The sequence below is a fragment of the Giraffa tippelskirchi genome, chromosome 10, assembly GCF_054371585.1.
Source record: "Giraffa tippelskirchi isolate mGirTip1 chromosome 10, T2T-mGirTip1v1.2.pri, whole genome shotgun sequence".
NCBI lineage: Eukaryota > Metazoa > Chordata > Mammalia > Artiodactyla > Giraffidae > Giraffa > Giraffa tippelskirchi.
In genome coordinates this window covers 132,306,924-132,332,944 of record NC_137284.1, presented here as the reverse complement: position 1 = coordinate 132,332,944, position 26,021 = coordinate 132,306,924, and positions in this window count along the sequence as shown.

Here is a 26,021-nt window from a genome sequence, read left to right as displayed (position 1 = left end):
GACAATAGTAGAGTAAAATAGAAAAAGGTAGAATAGAATGGGACAGAATATGAAACACAGAAGGTACTATACTCCCATATAGTAAGCATGAGTATGAATTTACAAACCTTTTCTATATATATTATACCTGTGTGCACAGGGTCACAGTGTAAGATGTATTTTTTACTGTGGAATGGATCAAACCACTTTGATACTTGAAAGCTTTCACTCTGACACACCTGGATACTGCATCCACAGTGCAGCTGTTTTCTAATTATGTGGTCTTGGGTAAGTTATTAATTCTCTTTAACCTCTTCAGCAACCACAAGAGAATTCTGAGCTGTCTCAGGGCTCTTTCATATCTGTAAATGACTGAACTACTGGACTAGGCAACTTTGTTTTCTATGTGAGGACCAGCAGGCCTGGAATCTGGCTTCCCAACTTGGGAGCAATGTGGCCTTGTCCAAACTATTTAACTTCACTGCACTTTAGTTTTTCTTTTTTCTTTTTTTTTTCAATTAAAAAATATGACTATTAATAGCAACACTCTCACAGGTCTGTTGTGAAATTTTAATGAGATAAAATACACAGACTGCTTAGCACAAAGCCTGTGAAGAGGCTCCAAACATGCCCCCCTAAATGTGCCCCTTTCCCATATTATTGTGATTATTTTGAGATGAAGGTGATTGAGCAACAGCAAATGCAGACAATCTTACTGACCTCTCCCTTGAGCAACCGCAAATGCAGACAATATTCTGACCTCTCCCTTGTTGCCTGAAGATTTCCCTTGTGAAAGGTGTACTCTGTACCAGGAAGAGGGAAACATCACCAGAGACGGGTAGCTGATGCTAAAATGAATCTGCACAAACAAACCTACGAAAATGACCCTTATCCCCCAATAGTTTCCCTCAGATATTTCCTAGTCACAATTTACTGTCCCTCAAATCTTAACCCCCTTTCCTTTTGTCTTGTCACTTCTTCATACTTTATCATTCTCTGTTAAAAAGATCTGTAAACTCTTGATCCTAACTGTTTCTTTGGGTCACCCTTTTTCCTATAAAAACTACATGTGTGGGTAAAAATATTCAATAAAGTTTGTGCGTTTTTCTCCTGTTAATCTGTCTTTGGCCAGTTGATTCACAGGCCCCAGCTATAGAACTTAAGAGGATAAAAGAAAGTTCTTTTTCTGCCATTACACCAGACACATTGTAAATACCAAATAAATGCAATGTTCCTATTGTTAATAAATTAACAAGAAACTAAAAATAATAATTAATAAAATTATCCCTTTTATTATCCTACACCCTCCTCTGTATGAAAGACAAGCACGAAGAAAGGATAGAAACCCAAGACCATATAATGATCCATAGACCGCTGGCATTAAAGCTTCCTAGGAAATACCAAAATAAGACTTTTAAAAAAATCTAAACATATGAGCCATTAAGAAATTGTTCTAGCGGAAATGAAATACTCGGTAGTCATACTGCAGTGAAGCCACATCTGATGGTGGCACTGTGCCTGAGGGATAGCGTTTATCACTGCAACATTCTCCCTGAGGTTGCTCAGTGGTAAAGAACCCACCTGCCAAGTAGGAGATCTGAGCTCAATCCCTGGGTCAGGAAGATCCCACGAAGGAGGAAATGGCAACCCACTCCAGTGTTCTTGCCTGAAGAATTCCAGGGATAGAGGAGCCTGGTGGGCTACAGTCCCTGAGGTCGCAAGGAGTTGGACATGACTTAGTGACTAAACAACAACATCCTCCCTGAACAGGAGCCTACCTACGTGAGATCTCCACGGATCATGACTCTATTTGCAGATCAGACTGACTCAAGCCTAAGTATGTGTTGTATGTTGCATTAACTTGGCTGCCTCTTTGTGTCCTGTGGAAAAGTCTACTTAGAAAACAACATACTCTAGCTCAGACTTAAAACTGTCTTCTCTCAGCCTGACTGAAACATTTTTCTGAACTGTCAAATGTGATTTCTTTTCAGTCTTTTCAATTGAATTAGTGAAATAAGCAAGCGGCATATAAATGACATTTAAAACAAATATTAGCAAAACAAATTATCAATATAGAACCCAGATATTTTTAAAACGTTAAGTCATTATATCTTAGTTTGGCTAAACAGGCTGGTTCTGTTTCTATTTCACCAGAGAGAAAGAGCAGTTACCAAAAATCAAAGAAGCAGTAGTTAATAAGAGTATTTCTTGGCATCTAACTTACTTTGGCTATTGGCAGGTTTATTACATCCTCACAATAAGAGTCATTATTAGTAACCATTATTATTGCTGTTATCAAATTAAGCCATACACCTAACACATAACATATATGTATCAAAATAGGCGACTAATGCTATGAAAAAGAAAAATTAACTAAAACATCGAACTTTTAGTGCCATTATAAAGGTATATGAACAATCCTTGTCATCTCTGCCCCTCCGCTACTCCATAAAAACCTGACCACATTTACCCTTGTAGATGAGCACAGCAGGAACTGCTGTCTGTCTCCACCAAGAACAGAGGTGAACAGAAGTGCCCTATAGTTTTCACCTGAGACCAGAGAAACAGGAACTCAGAGAGTGTGTGACAGCAGACTAAGAATCTGGCCAGTTTATGACAGGATGGGAGTGTCCTTGAAATTCACCAACTGGGAGAAGGCACAGAAGAGAAGGACCTCTGAGAGGCTGGAGAAATCAGCTATGGAAATATCCAAGAACATACGTGAAGAAAATTTTAGGCTGTTCCCCTTCAGAATTTTTGAAGAGTCTGAACCTAGTATAAGATCGAGGGATAAACAAAGTATGAGTTTGAGGGATGAGGACAAGATCTTTATAAGACTAATTTTTTTTTGCTTAAAAAAAAATAAACCAGATTAGACAGATCACATGATAATGTCAAAGAGTTAAAATTTCAAAGGCACGTGCTCACTTGTCAACATAGTTATGAGGTAATGAATCTCCCAAGGTGGTATTTAATTAATACTTTAGCTACTTAATGAAAGTTTATGGTCTGGACAAAAAAAATATTTTATTCAGTTTTGTATGGCTTATCTACTTTTAATTTTTAACACACAATTCTTATAATTGAAAAAATCCAAGATAATAAGTAATATTTATAGATGGCCTAAACTGCCTTAACTAGTATGATATTTGTTATATTTTAAATGCTAACATGAGTACAGCAAGACTTTCATTAAAATGTCATTAAGAGACAATGTTTACAGGAAAACAATTTCAACCAAATCCTTAAAATCAGACAATCAACAACTGATTATGAAATCACCTAAGGGTTTTCTGTGAAAATTAATTATGAGATTTATATCACTCAGTAACACGCTGGGGTAAGAATAATCCTCATTTTCCAAATGAAGAAATAAGCATTATAAAAGGATTAAAAGATGACCACCATCCCAAAGCTAGAAAACTCAGTTCTAGCTAATTCTGATGCTCAAGTTATACCCAAGCCTCTATTACATGAGCCACTATCATAGAGATGAAAATATGAAACAAACACAGGACATATTCTTGAGAGTAGGCCCAAATATTTTAATTATTTAGTACTGTATGTAGATGATGGGCATCTTTCTGTTTGTATAATTAACCAGCATATGGCTATTAGAATTAGCCTCACTTGAAAGAAAGGAATTAAAATTCAGTCTAAATATCTTCAAAGGTATGCATTTAGTTAGACTCCAGTGCAGTTCTCTTGTGCCTAAACTATCCCTTGGTTTTGATTCAGATAACATTTGCAGAATGGTTACTTCTATTAATTTTTTTCACTCAACAATTTTTGTGCGTGTGGTTTATCTTCAAATGATTAGAAGTGTTAGTACAGCAGTTGTGTCTTATGTTTTAACTTAGTTTACTCAGTCTTGATCAGGAAAATGGAAATATTGCATTATTTACTAACTTTCCACATACTGCAACCTAAAAGTTAGACTACGTCCTTTAAACTAAGAGACCAACACTTTACCTAAAGTAGAAGTAAGTTGAATCATTTGTGGAGGTCTTTCACCTCCTGGTTAATGTATGTGATCTTCTAACTTTGTCAACAGTGATTAAAGTTAGTTATTGAAGCTTGTTATATAACTTTCTCAGAAAAATGCCATAGAGAATAGGCAAGTTCAAGCCTAAACACCTTTGGGGTTTAAACCATGATTCAGTAACTGGACAAAGTGAGCTAGTTTGAGCCTAACCTCAGCCCCAATCCTGAGACAAGTTGACGAGTGCTAATATTTTAGCTTTTCTTTTTCTTCTCCTCCTCTCTTCCTTCCCTCTCTCTCAGACACTCTACATGTGTCAACACATTTAATACTAATATCAGCCCTATGAAGGAAGCACAAGTATTGTCCTTATTTTACAGATGTCACTCAACTTCTTTATACCTCAGGCTGAGCAAAGTTCCATTGAATCCCTGGGATTCAGATTTCAGAACTATTTCTATTTCCTTGGCTAAGTCCTGGAGTGCCTTAATGCAGCAGGTCAGAAGGAGAAAATAAGCCAGTTTCAAGGAGGCCCAGTGGGTACTTCAGTTTAAGAGACCTGTTGCATCAAAAGTCTGACTTGACTGATGTCTGAGATGTTTCTGGAATTTTTAAATCCAAGGAAGTAAACTCAAGAAAGTGCCCAGGGAAGTATGACTGGAAGCAAAGTCCCAAAACAGAGGCTTGGCTGAACCCAGGCTGTGTCCGGAGCCCTCTTGTCTCCTGGAGCGTTGGTCTGCAGTCGAGGGTAGCCCCGGCAGCAGCTGGGCCATGACAGAGGGTCATACAAGGAGGGACACACCACACCTTAAACCCTTCCATAGCCCTCCAAGTGGCAAAATGGAGGAGTTTCTATCATTTTTTTCACATATTTTTGCCAAAATGACGGATACTTTAAACGTCTCCCACTTCATCCAGAAACCCTCCCATGTATTCTACTCTCAGCTTTGCTGGTCTCTCTAGACTCTTGCTCTAACCCGCTTCTTCTCTCTGCTTGAACTGTCCTGATACCGTCACTTTTGCTCTGTGCCCTTGCTTCTACTTCCCTGTTTAGAGCATTCTGATGGACACCGTAGTCCTCCACCTGCTTAGGTTTAGAATCTGGTTTCTCCTCTGTACTGTCTTGAGATGTCTCTTGTCTTATTTGGGTTCTGTAATCTCTACAACCCAAGTGAGGCTCTCCAACTTCCCTCCAATGTCTACATCTACTTGTTTGTAATCAGTTAAAATACACTGCGTGATTCTGACCTTACCTGGTTCACACCCTCAGTTTTAATTATTTACTTCTCTCTTGCTCTAGTTCCTTAGCTAATTTACTTCTGTTTAGATTTTCATGAAATAAAAGTTTAACAGGCTCCCTCAGGGTCTTCGTTTATTGCCTAAGGAAGAATTTCAGACATTGAAGAGGGCTATCAAGGAGTGACTAGGGCATCTCAAACCACACCGTGTTGATTACTTGATTTATTGATTGAACTATTTTAAATGGAGCATTTATTACCTGCCAAGAGCAGACATGAAGGATATCATGTAGACTAGATTTTGTTCTTTTATTTTTTCTCATACAGCATCTTAGTTTCCTGAGTAGGTATCATACCACCTTGTTCCCCCTGCACTGGGAGCATGAAGTCTTTTTTTTTTTTTTTTTTTTTACTTTCAATTTTGTATTAGGGTATAGCTGATTAACAAGCAGTGTTGTAATCGTTTCAGGTGAATAGGTGCAGAGCAAAGCGACTCATACAAATACATGTATCCTTGGCAAGGGTGGAATCTTAACCACCTACCTGCTAGGGAAGTCCTCAAGTTCTATTTTTATGTGGTTTACATTCTAGTGAAGGAATCAGATAATAAGCAAAAATCAAACAAATAATTTCAAAGTGATAAATGCTGAAATAGTCTGTCTGAGCTGCCATAAGAAAATATCACAGACTGGGTAGCTCACGAACAACATAAATTTTTTCTCACAGCTCTGCAAGCTGTGAGACCTCAGATCAAGGTGCCAGCATGCTCAGGTGAGGGTCTTTTTCCAGGTTGTAGACTTCTCACTGTGTCCTCACATGGTGGAAGGAGGCTTGCAGGCTCTTCGGGCCTCCTCGATTAAGGCACCCATTCTTCATGATCTAAACATTTCCTGAAGGCCCAACATCCTAATATCATCCCAACAGGCGGAGTTCAGCACATGAAGATTGAGGGGTTCAAGCATTCAGACTATTCAGGCAAATGCTATTATAGGATTTAAAGAGAAAAATGAGAAAGAGCAGAGTTAAAAAGGCAATTCTTGTCCATTTTACAGTATACAATGCTGCTGCTAAGTCGCTTCAGTCGTGTCCGACTCTGTGTGACCCCATAGACGGCAGCCCACCAGGCTCCGCCGTTCCTAGGATTCTCCAGGCAAGAATACTGGAGTGGGTTGCCATTTCCTTCTCCAGTGCATGAAAGGGAAAAGTGAAAGTGAAGTTGCTCAGTCGTGTCCGACTCTTAGCGACCCCATGGACTGTAGCCTACCAGGCTCCTCCATCCATGGGATTTTCCAGGCAAGAGTACTGGAGTGGGGTGCCATTGCCTTCTCCATTATACAATATATACAGTTAATTCCTAAAGAGATTGTACCAGTTAACACTTCCTCCAAAAATTAGTGCTTATTCCCCAGACCCAAACTAACACTGTATTATTATATTTTGCAAGAGTCTTTGCAATCCAAGTAATGTAAAAATTATATCTCATTATTTAATAATTATTATTTTATTTTGAGAAATTGGGTCATGCATCATTTTTTGTCATAATTTTTGGTCCATGTCCTTTTCCCATGTTCGGTTTGAGTTGTTTTGAATTGATTTGCCTCAGAACTCTTTACATATTATCAGAATTATTATTTTGTCATGTATTCCAAATATATTTTTCCAGTTCATATTTTGAGTTGTCCATGGTATTGTTTCCATGTAAAGCAGGCTGCTTTTCTTTATGTTAGTTTTTAAATATTTACAGAGTAAATGGGACTTAGTTTAAGTTCCCCAGTAGCAGACCCTAAGATGAGGTTTCATATGCAAGTGATTTATTAGGAAAGCTTTTTCAGGTAGAAACTCTCAGAGAAAGAAAGCCACAGGAGAAAGGAGACAAAACCAAGAAAGGGTGTAGTTTCATGTAAAGTCCTACAGAAGGCAGCATTAGCCTGATCACCCTGCAGATCCAATGAAGGGCTTCAGGAAGCCAAATCATACTGAATGGCAGAGAGCAAGGAGGAAGAAAAGCCACTGAATCTGGGGGAGGGGATGCACCCAGACTATAATAGGGACTTTGGGGGACCTGCCAAGTGTCTGTTAAATTGTATGGGTCAAAAGTCAATGAAAGGAAAGAATCGAGACGTTCAAATACAGCATTTGATTTCAATGTTGAAATTTATTATTATTTACTTGTGATTAAACAAGGTAACAGAAGGAATCCACCCAGTCAGGACAATTAAGTCCACCCTGACCTAGTCACCAGTGATTACTCCTTTTCTTTACCTCTCCCTGGGTTTCTACAATCAGGCCTAATGGTGACAAAGCTATTGGGAAAGTCAGTTTTCAATAAGTTGAAAGCCAAGTAAGTAATTTCAGATGCAGATCTTGAGTGTATATGAAAAGATGTAATGGACTGAAAGTGGGATGCTTGGTCTTTCAGGAACACGGAATTGAGTCCTGTACCATCACTCATTAAGAACACCCTTGCTTTATTTTTAGAGTAACTAGAAAATAACCCCTGATGTTGATCTTCATTAATATCACAGATTATTTTCTTCTTGGAGGATGCTTAGTCTCCACTAATGGAATGTCTTTCTTAATTCTCTTATGGAGTAAAATTTAATATTGTGAGGTAAATATCATGCTGATAGCATCTGAAAAACTCTTATGTCTCTTTTAATGACAGACACTTGTCTAGCACAAAGCACTACACAGTTTAGGACTGCCCTTTCCCAGCTGTCACTTCCAGGTATGCACATGTGTGTTTAGGTAGGTTACTGGTTCCCTAGGGATGGGAGTGGGATATTGAGAAAAATGGATAGTGACTGCTAATGGGTTTGGGCTTTTTTGGTGGGGTGATAAAAATGTTCTAAAATTTGGTGGGGTGATGGATGCACAATTGTGCCAACATACAAAAATCCTTAAATTGTACATTTTAAATTGATTAATTTTATAATATGAGAATTATATCTCCATTAAGCTGTTATAATTTTAAATATCATTTCTGGAGGATAGTAACCCAAAATTTGACATTTAGAAGTCCCACAGTAACAATCTAAATGGGAAAAGAATCTGAAAAAAGATAGGTATGAGTATATGTATAATTGAATCACTTTGCTGTACACTTGAAACTAACACAACATTGTAAATCAACTATACTTCCTCAATATAAAATAAAAATCAAAAAGAAAAGTGAAAAAAAAAAAGAATTCCCACAGACTGAGATCAACAAAATATGAGCTCATTATCAAAGATTGCCAGATAGACAAATGAATAAACTACTATAACTGAAGTCAACAAAAATAAAAAACAACAGATATAGAATCTCCTAGCAGATATACATATCAAAATGCAAAATATTAAATGTGTATAAAATATTAAATATTTAAAAGATGAAATCATTAAAATGATAAAGCAAAAGATATCAAATGGTAAACAAGATAAGCAAAAAATATGCCCACTTAGACACTAGACCGAAACTATAGAACTCTGAAAGCAGGCAAGACATTAAAATGGGCTAGAGAGAAAAGACAGATTTACTTACAAAGGGAGGTAATCAGATACAAAGCAGTATTATCACCAAAAAAACAGAAAAGTATGACAAAGGATCTACAAAATGCTAAGGGAAAATAACTGTCAACCTATAATTTTATACTCACCAGAATTATCTTTCTATATTAAGAGCAAAATTAAGAAATTACTTGATTAAAAAATGAAAAGTTTCTCCCTCAGCAGATTTTCATTAATGGGACACTGAAAGATAATCTTCAGTAAGAAGGAAAATGATCCTAGACAGAATTTAATTCATAAAAATGTAAAATGAGGAAACAAAGGATAAATATGTAGGTAAATCTAATCAAACTAAAAATATGTCTAGATACAATGAAAATGATAATGATCTTTAATTTGGGAAATTAAAAAGAACTAGAATACTAGACAAAAATGCAGTTTAACTGGAAGGAAGAGGAGGCAAAGAAAGGAAAGAAGAAAGATGGGAGGAGGGAGGAAGAAAGAAAGGAAAGACAAGCACTCTCTTGTTAAGGTTCTCACAACTCCTAAGAACCATCTAGCTGTTTTTGTTGGTACTGCTTAAGATATGAAGAAGAACTCCAATCAGTGTTCTTCAAAAGATCACATTTTTTCTGTTATTTATTTTAATATTGTTACTCAAAATATACATGTTAGCTTAAGTCTTCTGACTACACAGTAGGTGGAGGAGTATTTGTTCACAATAATAATGTGATTATAATCACAAATGATTTTTTTTATCTCCCCTAATGATTTTAATATGCATCTTTGACTAAAAATAACTGAATTACTGCCCTTTGTTTTAACAAATATTTTTCAAGTGTCTCCTGTGTGCCTGCTCTGAGCTTGACCCTAGGAATACAATGATGAATTCCTTATGACTGAGGAAGTTTTAGTGAGTAGAGGGAGAAAAAGGAAATGAAAAAAAAGTGTCTATCATGTAGGACATAGTAATGCAGAGACTGCTTATTTTTCCCCACTCTCCTGTTCCCTTTTTTAGTAGCAATAGATTTTAATCTAATCAAATGGATGCCAGAAATACAGATCACATTTAACAGCTTTCCTTGAAGCTAGCTAGGGGTCAGGTGACCGAATTCTGCTATAAGATATAAGATGATGCATCATGTGACAGTTTCTGGGAAATTTTCTAACAAGGGTATGAGTTGTTTTCTTAACATTCTTCAGAGGTGGTCAGTGAAGAAGTTTCTTTAGTATCATTTTGATCTCATGGATTTAAATATATTCTATGTGTCTCAATCTATTGCAGTTATTTCTTTACTGATTCTCAAATTTTCTCATCTTTGGCAGTGGCTGTTTGAGTCGTCTAGTGAGTACTTTTGATACAATCCTAGTGACCCCCAGCAGAACCCTTGCTTTATAGTATAACAAAATATTTCAGACACATCTTGTACTTTTCCTGTCTCAGGCCTGGAATCAGACAGTTTCCTAAGAGATCCTAGTTTCTTTTATGGGTAAATGATATTTAGATGTTTAGAGTTTGAGAGCTAAGGGTATATTGCTTATAGTTAATTTAACAGTTTTCTCTCAAATAAATAAATAAAAGAACATTGACTATGTGATATCAGAATCAATCTACTTGTGGGTTATATTTGTCTATATATTAGTAAGAAGAAATTTGGTGCAATGAGCTACTAGAAATAGAAAGTAAAAAAATGGCAAAAAGATAAAACAATCCTGTTTAAAATCACATCAAAAAGAGTAAAATACCTAGGAATAAACTTACCATAGAGATGAAAGATATGTATTCTGAAAACTATAAAACATGGAGGAAATTGAAGAGGACACAAAGAAGTAGAAAGATATCCCATGCCCTTGGATTGGAAGAATTAACATTATATAAATGGCCATACTACCCAAAAGCAATCTACATATTCAATGTGATGTCTATCAAAATACCTATGGTATTTTTCACAAATAATCCTAAAATTCACAAGGAACCACAACTGACCCTGAATTGCCAAAGCAATCTTGGGAGAAAAGAACAAATCTGGAGTTATCAGGCTCCCAGACTTCAGATTCTGCTACAAAGCTTCAGTAACAAAATGAGCCAGGAGGTAGATGGGCTTCCCCAATGTAAAGTGATTGAAGATTCATTCCCTGAGGAATGCTTCATAAAAGTTATTCACACTGCCGGGGGGGTGTGAATCAACACCTCTGTCTCTGAGTCCATCCGTGTGTCTATCCACACATACTGTACCCTTTTTTCCTCCTAATAAACACTTTACTTGCTTCATTACTTTCTGTCTCTGTGGAAATTCTTTTCTGCAAAGCCAAAGGGCCAGGAGCCTTGTCATTGACCACTGGTCTAGCGGCTGGGATCTGGTACTCTCACCACCATGACTCAGCCTCAATCTCTGCCTGGGAACCCAAGCCCAGCCTCACACTGTTGCAGGCCAAGGCCATCTGAGATCAAAAACAGCATGGTACTGCTACAAACATAGAATAGAGAACCTAGGAAAAAAGAAAAAAACACACATACTAATGGTCAATTAATCTGTGACAAAGGAAGAAAGGATATAGAATGGAAAAAATAAATAAATAAAAGCAAAATTAAATAGCCAATTAAACCAAAAAAAAAGAAAAAAAACCATTGGCAAAATGTAAATATAACCTACAGAATAGGAGAAAATATTTGCAAATGATATGACTGATAAGGGATTAACATCCAGCATATATAAATAGATCTAATGAAAACATACCTAGTTTAAGCTCAAAAGAAAAGGGCTCTAGGCCTGGGTATTTCTTCATGATATTGTCACTTCATTACTCTGAGTCATATAGACTTTTATCTACCTCAAAATAGAGATAGGATTGTCTGTCGCAGTTTTTATGAGGATCAATATTGATAGTGCTCGATGATAATAGCTAACATTTGCTTGGGAACTTTTATGTGCCAGGTTTCTTGCTAAGTGTTTTATTTACTTGCTATGATTAAACTGTACACAAAGAAAAAAGATACCAAAATGATCTCCCTTTTATGAAAGAGAACACTGAATATTAGTGAACCTGAACACCTTGCTGTTTCCGTAAAGGAAAGTTTGGACAGTCCCAAGAAACTGCGGTCATTAAGCAGCTTTAGAGGTGGATTTCCTGTCCAGGAGTAGTGAGCCAAATTAAACAGAGAGTCTGCAGCTGGAATATCTGGGGACTGACTGACTATAACCAGTAGTCACAGCACAAATTAATAAAGATGTATTAAATTCATGGTCAAAAACTGAATGAAAATGTTCGAATTCCATTGTAACAAGAGAAAACTAGGCAACTCAGAATCCAGACAGGGCTCTTTTGCAAACTGGCTCTTTGACTTTGCCAGGTGATTTATTCCCCTTAGGCCTCAATTCTTCATAGAGGAGTTGAACTATGTGATTTCAGAGGAACATGAACTCCGATAAGGATAGAACAATAATGCTGGAGAGTGACTTTGCAATAACTCACTATAAATGTGAAGAGTTAAAAAAAAGAAAACTTGTAACAAATTTATAACTTCCACTGTACAGGTTTCTGAATCACTCATTCATTCATTCAAATATTTATTGGTCACCTACTGTGTATCAGTAGGTGCCCACTCTCAAGGGACTCTTGAGAGTCCCTTGGACTGCAAGGAGATCCAACCAGTCCATTCTAAAGGAGATCAGTCCTGGGTGTTCATTGGAAGGACTGATGTTGAAGCTTAAACTCCAGTACATTGGCCACCTGATGCGAAGAGCTGACTCATTTGAAAAGACCCTGATGCTGGGAAAGATTGAAGGCAGGAGGAGAAGGGGACAACAGAAGATGAGATGGTTGGATGGCATCATCGACTCAATGGACATGGGTTTGGGTGGACTCTGGGAGTTGGTGATGGACAGGGAGGCCTGGCGTGCTGTGGTTCATGGGGTTGCAAAGAGTTGGACACAACTAAGTGACTGAACTGAACTGAACTGTGTACCAGGCACTGTACCAAGTAGTGTTCTGGCAGTGAACAAAGTGAAGTCTTCATTTTCCTAGTTTAGAAGACAGAAATAAGCAAATATACAATTTATACTGTGTCAGACAGTGACAAATGCTACAGACCAGAGAATAAACAAGGGAAGTTGATGGTGAAGGGAAGTATCCCACCCCAGTGCCCTCTAGATTCTTCTGTGAACATATCAAGCCCGCTCCCAAATGCGCACCTCTGATCCATTTGGCTGAAATACCCTCCCCCAAACATCCCCACAGTCAACTCTCTATCATTCAAACAGTGTCTGCTGAAGCTGCCCAACACATGAAAATCCCACTCCCCCCCATTCTGCTTTTTCTGTTTTTTTCCCCCATAAATCTAACATCTGAAACAAATTGCTAATTTATGTATTGACTATCTCCTCCAGAAAGACTATGAGTTCTAAGAAGGCAAGGCTTTTTGTTTTGTTCAAGGATATATTTCAAAGCCTAGAACAGTGCCTGATAAGAAGTAAGGTTTAATAAATCAATTCAGGTACAAATTGATTAATAGGTGAATAAATGAATTAAGAAGATGACATGGAAAGACTTCTCTGAAGAGGTTACTAGTAAAAACTTGATATTTAAAACTCAAAAGTTAAGAAAAGTTGTTAATTAAATTTTGCCACATGCAGTTGATAGACAATTATGTGGCTTTAAAGTACTTAAATTCTACTTATATTAAATAGCAAAAAACTACTTACAATATATGTTTAAGTGAAAAACATGAGATGCAAAAATACACGTGTATTATTCCTATATATTATTTAGAACCATGTTTTAAAAATGTCTCTATAAGAAAAGCTAGCAAGAAATACTACCAGTATATATTATAGTGATTTTTGGTTATTTTTTGGTTGTTTCCACTACATTCACAAGTTTTCTATAATGTGTTTTCTAAAAATAAATAATGAAAATATTTCAAAGTTAATCTGCATGATGCTACCTGTCTCTTATGGTATTATAATTTTCATTTTGCTTGTATTTTACATTTAGAAATTAGACCTTCACAATGTCAGTAACCCCTGACAAGCAGGGACCCAGAGTTGAAAAGTAAAATCTGTATTACAAATATTTCACAGAAAGATAAAAGAGGTGGAAAAGGAGATTGAATCAACTCTCATGCCTTCTATAACAGCATCATACCCGTCTTGAGTTTACCTTTCATGTAGATTGTCTCTAGGAGAAGGAAATTGTCTCAGTTGAAATGGCGTCTTTCAAGAGAATACATGTATAAGTGATTATACATAGAACATAACATCAGGAAGAGGAAATTGCCCAAGACCTCTTTTCATTCTAAGTGTCTCCATTATTTTGGTGATCCAGAGACGATAACTGAAGATTTAGCAACATGTATTAATAGAGAAAGTATGCATGGGATGTGTTATCTCACTTATTCCTCAGAATAATTCACTAAGAATCATATTACCAAATCGTATTACCAAATTTCAGATGAGAAAAGGGGGGAATATGAATAACTTTCCTAGAGTCACATAACCAGATGGATAATGAAACAATGATTTAAATTAGATTTAAACTGATTAAAAACCCACTGCTCTAAACTCACATACGGGGACCGAAATACCCAGTATTTCTTGATAGGACCCCTTCCCAGTTGCATTTCTGGGTCCCTTAAATGTCATGCATTAAAATATTTTTTATAAATGATTTCTGCTTGCAAAAGACACCAACCCCACTTTTATTAATATGTCTCCAGTTTCTACATCTAGAGCAATGTCAGCCTAGGCAAGCACGAATACTATCCTGAAGTCTTTCACTGTATCTATGTGACCAGCGTCTGTGAGGGAGGGACTCATGGTGGGTGAGGGAGGCGCCATGTTGGAATAGATGTCTTCGCAGGGAGTTGACTACAGCTCCCCTTGCCTCAGTTCCTGAGCCCTTGTGAGAAGTCACAACAGGAACTGGTTCTGCACTCATTGAACCCAGGCAAGGAGAAGAAGCCTTAACAAGTTTGAGCATAAGGCTGGAACAGGAATTCTGCATATAATTCTCTTCAATGGACCAGGTGACCAGGTCCCTAAGGTGACCCCATTTGTTAAATCAGATAATTGCTTAGTAATACGTCCTTAAGTAAACTGCTAGCTGGAAGGGCAGTCATTGAAATTAATAATTTAACATTTAGATGTATACTTTTATGTATCTATGTTCATATTAAGACTAAAATATATTAGTTCTAGGTTAAATACAACTTAAACCTTCCAGTAAGGAAGAAAGGTACATTGATTTAACTCCTGGATCTAGTTTCTTAGCCAAATTGGAGCCAAAGAATGCAATGTTTCCTGTTTATATCAAGTGACACACATGTCTACTTATAGTGCCTCTCAATGGATTTCATGTGAGAAAAAAATTGTCACAAGTTTCATCTCTTCCCTAAGTGATGACTCTAGAGGCCACAGAATTCCCTTTAAGCTCAATTATCTCACCATTGACTGCTCTGATAACCTGTGGAAACCAGCAGACACAGTGTGAGTAGTGAGCCTGAAAAAGAGGAAAGCCCAGAGCAGCCATCAGCCATCTTCATTTCTCTGCAGTCAGCCCCTTGGTATCCCTGATAACAATGACAGGAGAATCTCTCTGCCAGCACTGCCAGGTCTGTTTCAGATGCTCTGCCTTTCACAGTAAATTCTCCATCCTCGGAGGCCTCTATGTAAATAGCAGGGTTCAGGTGAAGGTAATCAGGCATTTTCCATACCTTCCTTATGCATCTCCCTTTATTCCTGCAGACATAAAGGCTGCACACCTCAGGGGCTCTGGTCACATTGCTATGTAGATCACTAAATCAGAACTCGCAAACTGCTTCACCTTTAATATAGTTGCCCTAGAAATGTAGAAACAAATGGGATTTAGTGTTTTTCTAGTACTGGTAGAGTTAGGGCATCTAGACCCACAAGGCAGCTCTTTGGACTTGATTGAAAAACTTAATGGATTGGTTCCAGCCAGTGAACTCAGGCTCAGGTGCTGTAACACAGGGGACCCAGATCTAAAAAGATGAAGGTGGTCATGACAGGAGATGGAAAATATATTGCCTTAGGCCAACTGAGCTTGGAAATGGGCCCCAGGGTCAGGATACATGACCTTGTGCTGTGCTCAGTCGCTCAGTCCTGTCTGACTCTTTGCAACCCCATAGATTGCAGCCTGCCAGGTTCCTCTGTCCATGAGATTCTCCAGGCAAGAAAACTGGAGTAGGTTGCCATTTCTTCTCCAGGGGATCTTCCCAACCCCGGGCATCAAATCAATGTCTCCTGTGTCTCCTACACTGCAGGCAGATTCTTTACCTCTGAGCCATTAGGGAAGCCCCATAAGTGACCTTGCCTTCTTCCAATTTATATTATTTTTTCTTCTTCCTTCTAAAACCCAAGTTAATGGGTGTGAAAAAAAGAGGAACAAACCCAAATTTAGAAATCATGCCAGAGTTGTTGTCCTCTGGCCAGGGTTGTGTTAGAACTTGAATTATTCTGTTCTACCAAATTATTCTTGACCATCAACCTGAGCCTTCCAGATTTTCCTGTTATGTTATGTTCAAACATAGACTGCCCTGGGATCTAGCCTCCTCTATACAATTCAAACACAAAGACACCTATAAGGCTGACCAAGTCATTTGTGTGTTTCCTATTGTGTGTTCTAAACAGAGGCTCCTGGTTGTGCACCCAGCTTCCTGATTACTCGTCAGGAGCCACATGGGCTAGAGGGGAAATATCACACCTGGAGAGTCAGGTACTGATCCTCTCAGCGTCTACCTAATTCTCATAAGTGGACAGAGGAGACTTTTAACTTTATATGGCCACAGGTAATTTCATAAACAACATCTCGGTAGCAACAAATTGAGCATGTGAATGAAATTCTAAGAATAATATCAGATTACCATGATCTTTCAAAAAAATAAATTCAACAAAAAGCATTGAGGATACAAGCATTAAAATTAAAGGCAAAATATGCTATAGAGATTTAAACAGAAAACATCTGGAAATACAGGAGAGATTGTAATTAATGTAGATTGGAGAAAACTAGGAAGACTTCTTGGAAATAGATAGTATTTAATTGGAAGAAATTTGAAGAGAAAAATCTTACTTTAAATGGTGTTATTTTTTCCACTAATTTCTCCATAGAAGATAAATAAGTTCAATGTGGATATTAGAAATTACCATCTGATTACACTTTTCAAAATATGATATCACACATTTTATGTAATGGCTAAAGGTAAGGGCTCCAGAGTTGTACCATTTGTGGTTAGTGTCAGCTTCACCATTAGCAAGCCTAAGTAGCTGTTACCCTAGTTAGATTTCTTCTTGTTTCCTCTTCTATAAATGAGGATGCTAGTCCTTACCTCATAAGGGTTTTATGATCAGTAAGTGAGCTAATGCCAGCAACTTTGGAAAACTCAGCAGTGGCCACAGGACTGGAAAAGGTCAGTTTTTGTTCCAATCCCAAAGAAAAGCAATGCCAAAGAATGCTCAAACTACTGCACAATTGCACTCATCTCACATGCTAGTAAAGTAATTCTCAAAATTTTCCAAGCCAGGCTTCAACAATACGTGAACCGTGAACTTCCAGATGTTCAAGCTCGTTTTAGAAAAGGCAGAGGAACCAGAGATCAAATTGCCAATATCCGCTGGATCATCGAAAAAGCAAGAGAGTTCCAGAAAAACACCTATTTCTGCTTTATTGACTATGCCAAGCCTTTGACTGTGTGGATCACAATAAACTGTGGAAAATTCTGAAAGAGATGGGAATACCAGACCATCTGACCTGTCCCTTGAGAAACCTGTATGCAGGTCAGGAAGCAACAGTTAGAACTGGACATGGAACAACAGACTGGTTCCAAATAGGAAAAGGAGTACGTCAAGGCTGTATACTGTCACCCTGCTTATTTAACTCCTATGCAGAGTACATCATGAGAAATGCTGGGCTGGAAGAAACACAAGCTGGAATCAAGATTGCTGGGAGAAATATCAATAACCTCAGATATGCAGATGACACCACCCTTATGGCAGAAAGTGAAGAGGAACTAAAGAGCCTCTTGATGAAAGTGAAAGAGGAGAGTGAAAAAGTTGGCTTAAAGCTCAATGTTCAGAAAACTAAGATCATGGCATCTGGTCCCATCACTTCATGGGAAATAGATGAGGAAACAGTGGAAACAGTGTCAGACTTTATTTTTGGGGGCTCCAAAATCACTGCTGATGGTGATTGCAGCCATGAAATTAAAAGACGCTTACTCCTTGGAAGGAGGGTTATGGCCAACCTAGATAGCATATTTAAAAGCAGAGGCATTACTTTGCCAACAAAAGTCCGTCTGGTTAAGGCTATGGTTTTTCCAGTGGTCATGGTGAAGAAAATTGAGCGCCTCAGAATTGATGCTTTTGAACTGTGGTGTTGGAGAAGACTCTTGAGAGTCCCTTGGACAGCAAGGAGATCCAATCAATGCATCCTAAAGGAGATCAATCCTGGGTGTTCATTGGAAGAACTGATGCTGAAGCTGAAACTCCAATACTTTGGCCACCTCATGCGAAGAGTTGACTCACTGGAAAAGACCTTAATGCTGGGTAGGATTGGGGGCAAGAGGAGAAGGGGACGACAGAGGATGAGATGGTTGGATGGCATCACTGACTCGATGGACACGGGTTTGAGTGGACTCCGGGAGTTGGTGATGGACAGAGAGGCCTGGCGTGCTGCAATTCATGGGGTCGCAAAGAGTCGGACACGACTGAGCGACTGAACTGAACTGAACCGAAGTGAGCTAACCCAAAATAAAAAAGCACTTAGTACAATCCTGGAATACAGTAAATATTCAGTAATTGTCAGTAGTAACCATCTTAACACAAGTTCCCTGGTGGGCTTCCCTGGTGACTCAGAGGTTAAGGCGTCTGCCTGCAATGCAGGACACCCAGGTTCAATCCCAGGGTCGGGAAGATCCCCGGGATAAGGAAATGGCAACCCACTCCAGTATTCTTGCCTGGAGAATCCCATGGAGGGAGGAGCCTGGTAGGCTACAATCCACAGGGTCGCAAAGAGTCAGAGACAACTGAGCAACTTCACTTTCAGGACTTCACTTTAATACAAGTTCATCTTTATTGAGCTACTTCTATGTATCAGGTGCTTATCTGGACTTGAATTACAAAGCAATTTTGCGATGGGAGATCTGAGAGCTCTGATTAGAGTAAGTTCTATAGGAAAATAGTGAATAATTTAAATAGTAACTATACTGCCAAGTGGAGAAGGAAATGGCAACCCACTACAGTATTCTTGCCTGGAAAATCCCATGTACAGAGGAGCCTGGTGGGCTACAGGTCGTGGGGTTGCAAAAGAGTCTGACAAGACTTAAAGACTGAACAACAACATACTGTCAAGTTACCGTCTTAACTCAGATGAAGTCAAATTCACGTCTCCCCAAATAACAGTGCCCACAGTTCTCAGAGCAGCACTTTCTCCAATAGTACTGATTAGATCTTGTAGATTGAAAACAGTAGAGTTCATTATTCATTTGAATATACAACAATCTGCCAGTGATTATGATTGGAGGCTAAATGTAAAATAATAGGAGGACACTATTTTTTAATTTCTTAGAGTAATGCAAATGTTAAATGAGCCAGTGCTTAAATATTATACTCTATAATTAAATGGAAAAACATACTAAATATATATTTTTTTAACTGATATCTTCCCAAACAGGATATTATTTTGAGACAATTTGCCTGTAAATAGCCAGCAAAAGTTGTTTAGTCAAAGTTGACTAGGGACGTATACACACAAACCAGCTATAAGTATGTGACCTGGAAACAGAATCCCAAAGTTTTCCATCTCCAAATGTGAGGAGTGCCTTGCATTCATCTCAGCCAAGTTTCCTTGGTTGAAAACAAAAAGCCAGGTTTTCAGTTTGCAACATTCTCCCCAGAACTTTGCCTCTACAGTGACTCAGAGGGCTTTTTAAAACATTTTTATTTTATATCAGAGGGGTTTTGTGTCATTTGGAGTCCCAGGCTAGGCAAAGGAGAACAGTGTTTAGGGTCCGCGAGATCTGATTTGATCCAGCCCTTATAACTGATCCCTGGAAAGATTTGTTGTTAATTTTAGAGTACCTAACTTAATTGGCTTTATTTATGATTCATCCAGTCACAGAGTTTTCTCAGTTAAGATATGGCTAAGTTAGATGAAAACAAAATTTCAGCAGGGAGAATTTTGGTTTTATAATCTTGAAGGATTACTGTTTCAGCGTTTAAAGGTTAACATAAATCTAGGTCATTTAAGAGGGAAAATAAAAGTAGAATGTGTACAAATGGTTTCCTAATTTTTTCTGCAGTTGATTTTCTAGGTAAGTTTGTTATTAATAATCATAATACGTTCCCCCATTCTTTAGAATACTAAACATTCACCTTATGCTCTAAGGATCCATTTCCATAGGTTATATGCTGGAAAACATAATTGGGTGATTTTGTAATTAAAAGCAGAACTTTAAACAGTATTTTTGCTTTGGGCATTTTATATTAGTATCAATATTTGAGAGAGAAGTCTCCATACTTACACTTTCATAGTCTACTAAAATGAAAGATTTTACAATCCCAGTTTGTAAAGTTTTTTTATTTGTTTTTTCAGCAATTTCCTTGCAATTTTCAAAAATAAGAAAATATTTTGGTTTAAACTATCAATAATTTCTTTTCAGGCTCACATCTATTTTCATTTCCCAGGACCAAGGTGTCTGCTGAACAGGTCAGAGGTGACATGACAAGTAAGGGAAGAGTTTTTGTGAGGCTCAGATGAGATAGTGTAGGCGAAATGGTTTTGAGAATTATCCATGATGTGAGGAATACTGGCAAGAGGAGGAGTCAGAGATGCAGAGCCCAGAATGAGGACTCTGCTGGGTCCAGGTCCATTGCCTCTTTTAACAAAGACCTAAGGGATCAGAGCCTCCTTCTCCCTCTGTTCACATTGATACTCTCCTGAATACAGAGATGTGATAGTCACATTATGTGATTCCCATGAATTTCTGTTATGTGTATGTACAGTTTAGTCGCTACACCTTTCTTATCTCTCTCACACAGTTCTTGGACAGCTGTTCTGTTTGTTCGTTTTTTCTTTTTTCAGTCTTTGTTCTCTTTACTTTTCAGCTTCGGAGACTTCTATTGAGGTATCTTTGAGATCAAAGGATCTGTCTTCATCTGTGTCTAGTCTAATAATAAGGCCATCAAAGATATCCTCAATTTCTGTTACAGTGCTTTTGATCTCTAGCCTTTCATCTTGTTTCCTTCTTAGAACTTCTGTCTCTCTGCTTACATTGTCCATCTGTTCTTGTATTTGTTCTACTTTATCGAGCCCTTAGCATACTAATAATTGTTTTAAATTCCTAGTCTGACAATTCTAACACCCTGACGTATCTGACTCTAGTTCTGGTGCTTTCTCCATCTCTGCAATTCTGTTTTTGCCTTTTAGTATGTCTTTAAATTTTTTTCTTGATAGCTAGGCAAGATTTAATTTTTCTCAGTAGGCAGATAGTTCATACAGGGGAAAAGGAGCTGCTATAAATAGAATTTTGCGAAATGTTAGTAAGGTGTTGGGGGGGAATGGAAGAGCTCACAGTCCCATGATTAGATCTCAGTCTTAGCGAGCATTTGCCTCTGAACTGTGAACTTCACAACTGCTTCTCAGTTTCCTCGCCACATTGCCTCATAGGTGGGACGAGCTGGCTAGATAGGCCTACAGACGGATATTTTCCTTTCTTCCGAGTGGAAAACTAGAGCTGGCTCTGACACAGGAAGTAGATAGGCCCCCAGGGTAAAGTGATTGGAGATTCATTCTCTGTGGACCTCACTCCACCAGTGAGACTTCAAATTGCAGTTTCTGGAATTCTCGCTTATAATCCCAGGCTGCAAACTGATATCATCATCAGTTTGCATGCAGAAATGCAGCTCTGGCTTTAACATTTTTAGAACATCTTGTGAGTCATAGGATTTCATTAAACTCCAGGCACTGTGGCCAGGACTCCAGGGGCTCAAGAGTTCCGAGACCCACTCCTTTCTTATCTAAAGTGCTGTGTGACTAGCCATGCTTGCAGGCAGGTACGGAGTCGGGGCAGTGTCCAGGCAGGTCAGAAGCAAGGTCAGAGGCCTGCTCTCCTGCTTCTGAAACCTGAACAAAACTTCTGCCATTTTAATTTCCCTAAGAGTCAACCTCAGGATTGTTTAGGCTGAAGAGCATAGGAATAAGGCAAAACAACCCAAGCAGTCATGCTGATTCTACAGGTCAAATAACAATTCCAAATGGTCAAAAGACACAAGATAATCAAAGAAACAAGCAAGGGGTTAAACAATGCAGAAAACCCTTTCTGAGCCATAGGCGACATAGTACGGAAAAAGTCCCACCATGAATGAGAAGTATATTTTTGTACATTAACTTCTATATCCATTAACAGAATAGTGGTAACAATAGAATATTTTATCGAGGTGCGATTATATTGTTCTATGAAATTTTGGAATACTTTGGTTCCCTGCAAAATTGTTCAGGGGTTCTAAGGAAAAGCTAATATTAGGAACAGACAAAGTAGGAAATAGCATTTGAGTATATAACATCTGAGTTTTCATGGGGGGAGAAATAATAGGTGGTCCCTTTCCAATACATGGAGAAGAAAATGGCAACCCTCTCCAGTATCCTTGCCTGGAAAATTCCATGGATGAAGGAGCCTGTACAGCCCATGGGGTCGCAAAGACTTGGACACAACTGAGCAACTTCACTTTTCCAATATGATCAACTTGTGTTAGGAATCCAGAGAAAGTGGTTCCTAACTGATACATAGAGGTAGTATTTACAACATCAGTTACAATATATACTAGTTGAGGGGCTATTTCAAAAAAACATATTGTAAGTTTTAGGGAAAATAGTGCAGTCACAATAGTTGATGGAGTTCTCCAATCAGGAGTGTTTCCCAAATGTGAGAAGGTGGTCCACATAGCCATCCATTAGCCTCGTCGCATTTTGTCAGTAAATGGTTGTGACTATTAAAGCAACACATGAAACTGGCACATACTACTTGTGTTCAAGGCTTGAGCTACATCTTTACCACTGCTGTATAACCTAGCAGACAGATTTTGACCCTCGAAAGGCAAAGTTAATTAGGACAGGCCTTGCTTGCTGGGCAGGTGAAGTTATCCTGAGTTCGGATCCGGCTCAGGTTTCTCCAGCTAAAGATTTCCAAGTAGCCTTCTTCATAATTTTCTTTTAATTGTAGCATACCCTTGAAGGTTGAGCTGTGAATGACAATCCACATTACAGTCAGGCTTCCGAGAATAATCTACTCATGAGAATAACAGTGGGTTAATGGCACATGTTTCCACTTTTCCTGTCTGGGAATCATCACTAACATGGTGTTAGTCTTCCTCTGTGCAATCACATCAGCAGGTATGGGAGGACCACTAGGCTGCTTCACACAACTTTAGCTCCAACTGCATGTATTTCATTTGTGGATCCAAACCCTCCATCATCTCTAACTGTTAATACGGTGGGAGGTTCTCCTCTTTATACTTTGCCAATCACACATGGAAGAATCAGCAATTGGGTGATTTAGTCATGTTTATTAATAAAGAAATTATTTGTTCCTTCATTTTGTAAAATTGCTTGGATTTCTCCTTAGTAATCTTGGTCTATAACTCTTCCACAGACACAGATCCCTTTTAACGCTAAACTGGAGCATTCTTTGATTAATACAACGTGTCTGGGAGGCATTTGTGACTCTAATAACAGCTGAAATAGCACATATCAATCTTTTAGTAAATCTGTGGTCACATACAGAGTACAAATCCAATCTGGCCGCCTCAGGAGTTGCTCAGAAAGGAGTTAGTGCTCCTGGGTTAATTTCCCTATACTCAGTTGTCTCAGGATAGAAGTTTATTTTATAAATATGTAAGTTTGGAATTGTTATTCTCATTAAAGAAATTTCTGGTCCTCCTATATATTTATTATTTAAACTATTCAGGACAGTATTTAAGGTAGCCCTCCAGTTTTTCATAAGAGCCCCCTCCAAGTTTAATTAATTGCTGTTTAAGTAAGCCATTAGTTTCATCTTCTGTCTAGTCTCTCATCTCATTCTATGCTCAGAAATCTACTATAACAATTTCTCTGCCTGCTGGCCCTCAAACCTAGAACCCTGTGTCATCTTCCATACTGCCCAATTCCAATTTCTCCAAGGGTTCCTCTTTGCATCTATCAATTAGATCCCCCTCACTCCAGGCCTTGGCAGCCTCCACACTGCTACAGACAGCCTATCAGGCTGGCCACTACCCAGAAGATTGAATTGTGAACTTTGTAGATGCTCAGTCTCAGGAAATATCCCGGCATAGGAAGACTTATCACAGGCATAAGCTCTATAGACAAGTGATCCCTCCAAAAGAAAATTCTGGCAACCTGTAGGCACTGGTTTAAAAACACTTCTCTATCCATGGCGGGCTGGGCTCCTTGTGCAAGGTCACAAGGAAGGCCAGAGATGTCTGTCCAAAAACTGATGGAAGCATAGAGTACGTTTGAAACTCCACCAGGTTCAAAGGGAATTTGGGGGATGCCCTGAATTCCTTCAGGTTAAAACCTCCTGGTAAATATTTCTGGGATGCCAGATTCATTCTAGGAGCACTCTCTTATTCTCAGTTGTAGGTTACTCAACATGGGAGGATCCCCTTTCAAGCCAGAAGAAGCACCTCTAGAATGTATCCTTAAGAACTGGAATATTTTTTTTAAATCGAAGGGTTAAGAAAGGAAAAACAAGTTCTACTGTAGCAGTGCCCGACCTTTGTGTAAGTTGGGGAGTGGATAAAAATGGCCTGAAAACAGGTCTCTAAATTACAATACCTGCTGTAATTGGATCTTTATTGCCACAGCATGAGAAAGTTGAGTGAGATTCCCTATATTCCCTAGAAAAGCTTTTGTGGTCCTTTACCAAAATCCAGCCCCATCCAACTCTTGTAATTTAAAACCTGGAGAACCAGAAGGCTCTCCCGACATTTTGGATGATCCCTTTCTAAGCCCTCCTGTAGGATAAACTGAGCTCTTGTTGCTCCAAACTTAGCTCTTCCCGCTCCTGACAGTATTCCCACTTAGCCAGTGTGCCCCTGATATTAGGGAGAAACTCCAAAAGTTAGCATTGAGGCCCACAAACTCCTAGATGTGGCCTTTAGGGTATTTAATAATTGAGACCAAGTTCAGGAGGAAGAGAGAACCCAACGTGAGAAAAAACAGGTCAGGGCTCATACACAACTGATAACCATTGCTATCAGCCATGCTTTGTGACTTCAGGACAACCCAACGGGGCCAAGAAAGTCCAACTATTCATCTGGGGGTAAGACCAACAAGGAGAAATGTTACAGATGCAAGTCAACTGGCCACTGGGCCCAAGATCACCAGAAAGAGCCCCCCAAGCCATGCCCAGCCTGCAAACAAACAGGTCACTGGAAGAGGGACTACCCTCAGTTCCAAAGTGGGAAGGGGGGCTCCTACTCCCAAGATGGCCATGCTGGATGACTGAAGCAGCCCAGGGATTCTGGCAGCTCCCCTCAATAAGATGTCTATTACCATGAGCCCTGGGTAGTCCTTGAAGTGGCAGGTAAGAAGATCCATTTCTTAATTGATACCGGAGACATATAAACTGTCTTAATTTCTCATGCTGGACTTCTCTCCCCCAAAAGCCATACTGTGATGATGGAAAGCCTTGTACCCATTATTTTACTGGGCCTCTCACTTGCCAGTGTGAGCAGTGGTTGACTTCCCATGCCTTCCTAGTTGTGCCCCAGTGTCCTACCCCTCTTCTTGGGAGGGACCTTCTGAGCTCCCTCAGGGCCATGCTCTGGTTAAGAGGTCCCAAGAAGCCCCTTATCTTGACTTTGACTAAGACACACCAAGCCAGAAGAGCAAGATTCTATTCCCAGCCATATTCTACAAGCAGCTTGGGACAAAGAAATCCCTGGAAGGACCATAAACAACCAGCCTGTAAGAATTAGCCTAGGCTAGAAACCACCTTTCCCAATTTTGAACCAGTCTGAAATTGGGAAAGGAGTACATCAAGGCTGTATATTGTCACCTTGCTTATTTAACTTATACACAGAGTACATCATGTAAAGTGCTGGGCTGGATGAAGCACAAGCTGGAATCAAGATTGCCAGGAGAAATATCAATAATCTCAGATATGCAGATGACAGAATGCCTTATACCTTATGGCATATGGCCATATGCCTTATGGCAGAAAGTGAAGAGAACTGAAGAGCCTCTTGATGAAAGTGAAAGAGGAGAGTGAAAAAGCTGGCTTCAAATTCAACATTCAAAAAACTAAGATCACGGCATCTAGT